This window comes from Cryptomeria japonica, chromosome 8 (assembly GCF_030272615.1).
Source record: "Cryptomeria japonica chromosome 8, Sugi_1.0, whole genome shotgun sequence".
Taxonomy (NCBI): Eukaryota; Viridiplantae; Streptophyta; class Pinopsida; order Cupressales; family Cupressaceae; genus Cryptomeria; species Cryptomeria japonica.
Genome location: NC_081412.1, coordinates 676057849 through 676063848, shown reverse-complemented (window position 1 = coordinate 676063848; position 6000 = coordinate 676057849). Strand labels below are relative to the sequence as shown.

Below are 6000 nucleotides of genomic sequence, written 5' to 3'. Positions count from 1 at the left end.
AATATTGATAAGGATGAGATATTTTCTATGATAAGTCAAACGATGATATTATTATTAAAATTCAAAGTTTTAAGTCTTTCTTTGACTAATATTTTTAAAGTTTTTGATAAAATTAATGCATTATTCAGTAGTGTAACAATATTTAAATAATAATTTGTTAATAAATAAAAGGATAAAATTGAATGGAAATTCTCAACTTTTGTCATATAGATAGAAAATGTTGTCTAATTTTAATAACTGAATTATAGATAAAATTAATGCATTATAGATAAAAAATGTTGTCTAATTTTAATATCTGAATTGTATTCTAGTTTAATACCGATTTAATAAACTATTTTTTGAAATTACCGAGAAAATTCATATGGCCTATTAATGAATCAGGAATTAGTTATCCCTTCCATCAATTTGGTCCGCAGTTTATTTGGGCGTTAGGCGTTCGAATCACCGCTTTAAGGAAGATTTCAATCTTCATAATTTTGTCATAATTTCTTTGCTGTAGACGGATTCAATTTTTTTGGCTCTCTGCAGTCAGCCTTTCGAGTTTATGAGATAGCAAACAGGCCAGTAAAACCAGGTAAGTCGTTTGAAATGCACAAGTTTTTTATGGGAAATGAAAGTTTCTTTTCCGGCTAAAATGTTTGCAAAAACTCGCATAGTTCAAAGTTTTTTTGAGAAAATATCTGAAAATGGCACGCAACGAAGAAGAAAAAAACTGGGGGAAATTAAACCCTTGACCTGAAAATAACCAGAGGTTTCATAGGTTTCTATAACAGCCTTCCTGTTAATGTGCTTCAACTTGGAAGAATTTATATAATCTTATAACAATTTTCTTTTGGTCAGACAGTGTATTCACATTAAAGATTAAAATTTTGTAAGCTGTTCATTTTTCTTTTTATCCTTGTGTCGAGGGTAACTGCGGACATCACTGGCCCATACGTTTTGTTTTACACGAATATGACTGCCACAGTTGTGTGTGGCTTCGTTCTAACGTAGGGATTTGAACTTGTGTTACTATTTCTTTATATTCCCTGGACATAAGTTTTTATTGGATAAAGAGAATATGTTTCCACAGTCCGTTAAGAGTAAGATAAACAATTCTTCTGAAATACCGGTGTCAATCGAAACTGAAACTCAGGAATTCCAGAAAAATTGTTCATCTTTCATTGGTTCTTGAGAATGTTGTTTGCAATTTTTTGATTGATTTGTTTAATTATTCTTCGGTGTAACCTTTGGTTTATATGGCGTATAAGAAGCGGTGCGATGGAATGGGCTGACCCTCCTTCCTATCCTCATGGCGCTGGTGGCCTATGAAGGATAAAAAGTCTAGCAGTCGCAAACTAAAGAATCTTTAATGTTAGATTGATTACTTTTTAGAAACAAGGATTTCAGCTGACGCAAAGTCAAGGAGCTGTGTAGATTTTTGAGGGATGATTTATGTTACGTGACAGTTGTGGTCTATTTGTTGTACTGTTATTTTTTATAATTTCTTCACATATTGGTTGTAACAATCCTAGAACCATGCAGCATGGCCAACGATTTCATTATACTTTCTTTACATTTTGGTTGTAGCAATCCTAGAACCATGCACCATGGCCAAAAATTTCATTCTCAATCTGACAATCTAACTGTAAAGTGCAAATTTTAATGGAAAGATTAATATGGCACATGCTGAGGAGATTTCACTATGCTTCATTTATGGTATCGTTAGGGTGGATATCTTTTCTGTCAATTTTAGCCTATACTTGCATCCGTAGAAGCATTACTTGTAACTAGGATTGACTTGGAATATCAAAGGTATAAATGAATTTCAAATCTTGGGAAACTAAAAATTGTTAAAATTAAAATACAGAAAAAAATTGCTGTTTATTCTATTTCAATCCAAATGAAGGGGAAAAACACTGCTTTTCCATCAGGTACACTCAAATTAATTTTTATTCTTTGCTTTCGAGTGGGAGTCTAGGGGCTGCCACAAGAACCTTCATGGTGCATACCATTTTTCATAATTTCATCACTTTTGACACAAGCGTCAAACCCTTAAAAGAATGCAGTTATTGTGGCCATGGCCATAGGACCATCAATTAGGATTTAATAATTGTGATCCATGTCTTCTTGAAAATTGTGCTTAGATTTTTTCATACAAGTTTGAATCTTTGCAGTGCACTCGTGCTTGATGAAATCCAAATCTGCAGTGGAAACATAGGGAAAATTGAAAATTAAAAAAAAAGTGTTTATAAACAAAAATGAAAAAGACCAATTTTATTCACAAATAAATTGTGATATGTCTGGTGTTGGCAAACATGCCCTTGAACAGTAGAAAATCAGAGGACAGATTTGTGTCAGTTCATAATCCATCTTGTATGGCGATTAACTGTGATAAATCACATTTTTTTGGTAGATTCCTGCTTCTATGCTTTTAAGTTTTTAACTGCCCTTGCCTGGTATGATGTATAACATCTAGCAAGCTGGATATGAAATTTGATCCATTTTTCTCTTTATCAGGTTTCCTGGGGATTTTGACCTCAAGCTCTGCTGAACTCTTTGATGCTTTACCTCTTGAATGCATCTCGTTTAACAAGTCATTCAATTTAGTCTTATGTATTTTTTGCATTTAGGCAAGCGTTTAAATTTCCTTGTCCTTGTAGCTTGTTTCTTAAATATTTTTGTTTTATTTCATTAGTGGATGATTTTTTCTGAAGGATTTTGTTTCTTCTTATTGTGAGACTTGTGTGGCTATGGATACAAATCTTTTATTTTGACAGGGCTTGCATTGTCTGCACTTTGTTTCTTGGGTCTTGCTTTGTTAGTTAATTGTATAAGTATTCCTTTGCTTTCTATCCTCTAAAGCAAACCATAATTTTGAAAGTTGAGGATTCAGGTTTCATTATCATTTCTGGGTCAAGCAAGTAGGAAATATTTAGCACTAGAATAGCCATAGCAGAGGCTGGAGAAATCTTTCTAGTAAATATTTATAATCCACCGGGTTTCTATTTTGTCGAAATTCTCACACACCATAAACATTCAGATGTGTATTTGGCAGGGGACCAAGCTTGGCTGTGTTTGAATTTGGGTTATCTTTCTTTGCTTTGAATTAATTTAGCAGATAACATTTTCTTTACATTGTGGTTATATTCACTGATACAGTTATATCAAAAACTTATACTGATGTTGCAGGAGTTGATTGTGAACTTCCCACTCCCTAGAATCACATGCAAAACAAAAATATTCTTCCACAGGAGAGGATAGCAAGAATGGCTTGCTTGATTATGGGTGCAAGATTGAATTGATTAAAATATGTAATGTGCATAGGATGCCTTGCTTATGAAGACAAGATTGAGAGATTGAATTAGACAAGATTGTGACATGTGTATTAATGCTGTACAAGGAGACAACTAAAGTGACACTTATTAAATGACCTAGGCCACAAGAAGTATATGAGATAAGATATCATTGACAGCTAAGACTTCTAGAAAGATTCCTTAGGACCTAAGTAAACTTAACATGTGAATAGGACCTACTAGGCGAACTAGCTAGATAAAATACCTTATTCACACCAACACACCCTATTAAGTTCAACTTAGGGAGGAGCAAACCAATGCAAATGATGCAATGATGCAAGGATGATGCATGATGGGTCTTGGCTACGAGGCCATTTTAGGTACCCATTTACAAAAGATCTCTCACAAATGAAGTAAAAGACAAAAATCACATGGGAAAAAACCCCTCTATAAAAGAGAGAATTGACATAAATAAGTGATGAATGGAGGACTCAATGATACCCCTCAATGCCTACATCCATCACAATATACAATCATCCCTCCATAGGAAGGAAAGAGAGACACTATATAGCCCCTTCACAATGGTAATAACTTGTTGCAAAGAAACACTGGAAGCTCACTTTGGAGCAAATTCTGGAACCTTATTTGAAGCAACAAAGACAAGATGATTTTGATGCAAAGAAACACTGGAAACTTTTGATGGAGCAATCATGGAATCGGATTGAAGCAATAGACAAAATGATTGATTGTCTTGTTGAAAAGGAACATTGGAAAACTCTCTTTGGAGCAACCTTGGAATTTGATTGAAGCAACGGGAGATCGAAGTATGAACTAGAGCTGAAATGAAGTGATTTGATCAAAATAGCACCTTCCCAAATGCCAACATGCCCAAGTAATCCTCTAGGATACACCTAAGGCAAGAAATGAAATAAAACGTGAATCTGGAAAAGTGCATGGATGGATTGAAAGAGCTCCTGAATACCTTTCCAACGCTGCAAGAGTCATGAAAATCAGAGTTTGTGGCAAAAGTTGTGAGCGCAGGAGCCAAAAAAACGATATCTGACTTCAATTAGCAATTACTTGCACCTGCAACAAAATTAATAAAAATGGCCTGCACCAGTGCGAAGTGCTTGGAACCAACTTTTCTCTGATATTTTGTTTGCAAAATTTTGACTCTTCAATGGAAAGTTGTTGCGATTTGACAAAAAAGGCCCTATTTAGAGCATATGGGGGCCAAAAAATGGGCCCTTGGGTGCTAGCGCTAGATTTCCTATATGACTGCTTGCTCTACAATTTTTAAAAAATAAACGCCACTAGAGTGGTGGTGGTGCCACTTGGGCGGTAGCTCGTGCATGTCACTAATAGCCGGGGTCACCGCTAAGGTTAAGTGCCTTCATGGAGCGGATATGACTAGGCTATACAAGTAAAGGTAGTGGGAAATTGAAACAAAAGTTTTTTTAATATTAAAAAATCTGAAATTCATACTACTTGTACTTGTCAATGGAATAGTGATGTAGGCACTTGCGTAGATGAGTACGTAGAGAATTTTCTTTTTAATCGACTATGCTTGATTCTTTTGGAATATGTTGCTAATGGTTTTGGAGACTACTAAAGCAGGGTGATGCGTGCATAGAGCCATATGGCTTGTCTGGTGTGAATGCCCATATGATTGTGCGAACAAAAAATGGTGATGGGGGGCAGAAAGACCTTTGATGCCTTCGGATGAAAATATCAAATTTTGATGATTTGATAGTTGATCTTATGTTTTCTGGGCGTCCCAGACATGACGACAGGGTCTATTTTGGTCCAAAGTGCTCCGAAAATTCAGCTACCTCTTGGATCTAGCAACCTTCACCCAACTTGAAACCCTCATAGTTTTGGCTTCGTATGTTGGATTTTGATGAAACAAAATCCAAAATTGACTTTCTTAGACACCTTGGATTCAACCGTGAGGTCCTTTTAAGCTCCAATATGCACCCAACAACCAACTCAAGCCAAATTGCCTCCCTTAGAGTTGGGAAGGAGTTTGCAAAAGTAGAGCTTTGATGCCATGTAGGAGTTGATTGTGAACTCCCACATGCTTGGATCACCTACAAAACAAAAATATCTTTCCACAAGAGAGAATGGCAAGAATAGCTTTGATTATGGATGCAAGATTGAATTGATTGAATATGTAATGTACACAAAATGCCTTGGTTGTAAAGACAAGGTTGAGAGATAGGATTAGATAAGATTGCGATATGTGTCTTACTCCTATACAATGAGATAACTAAAGTGATAATTATTAAATGACCTAGGACACAAGAAGTAAATGAGATAAGATCTCATTTACAACTAAGACATTGTAGAAAGATTCTCTAGGACCTAAGTAAACCTAACATGTGAATAGGATCTACTAGGTGAACTAGCTAGGTGAAATACCTTATTCACACCAACAGATGTCGCTCCCATGATTAATGTTCTCAAATAGGTATGCAATTTTGCTGAAAGTAAATAAATTAGAAGCGAATTCTAGGCTTTAGAGTTGTTTTGGTGCAATATCATAGCTTGGATGATCCTGTCTATTAAAAAGCTGCAATTCAAGGGGCTCATCCCTATTTTGTCAAAATTCACGTAGACATTCGATACCTGGCCGCATGACCTGCTGGGAACCAAGTTCAGTAGGGTATCTTTTTCATGATCATAGCAATTATTCCCTGTCCAACTTTATTTTTGGACCATTGTA

General features: G+C 35.5%; 1 protein-coding gene across 1 annotated transcript in view; it reads left to right on the top strand.

The window, feature by feature from the left end:
* Window positions 1–363: 363 nt before the first annotated feature.
* Window positions 364–6000, top strand: part of LOC131032378 (metal tolerance protein A1) — a 29059-nt gene continuing 23422 nt past the window's right edge. The window contains exon 1 of the mRNA XM_057963339.2: window positions 364–574. The gene's annotated coding sequence lies outside the window, so the exon portion shown is untranslated. The remainder of the gene's footprint in view (window positions 575–6000) is intronic.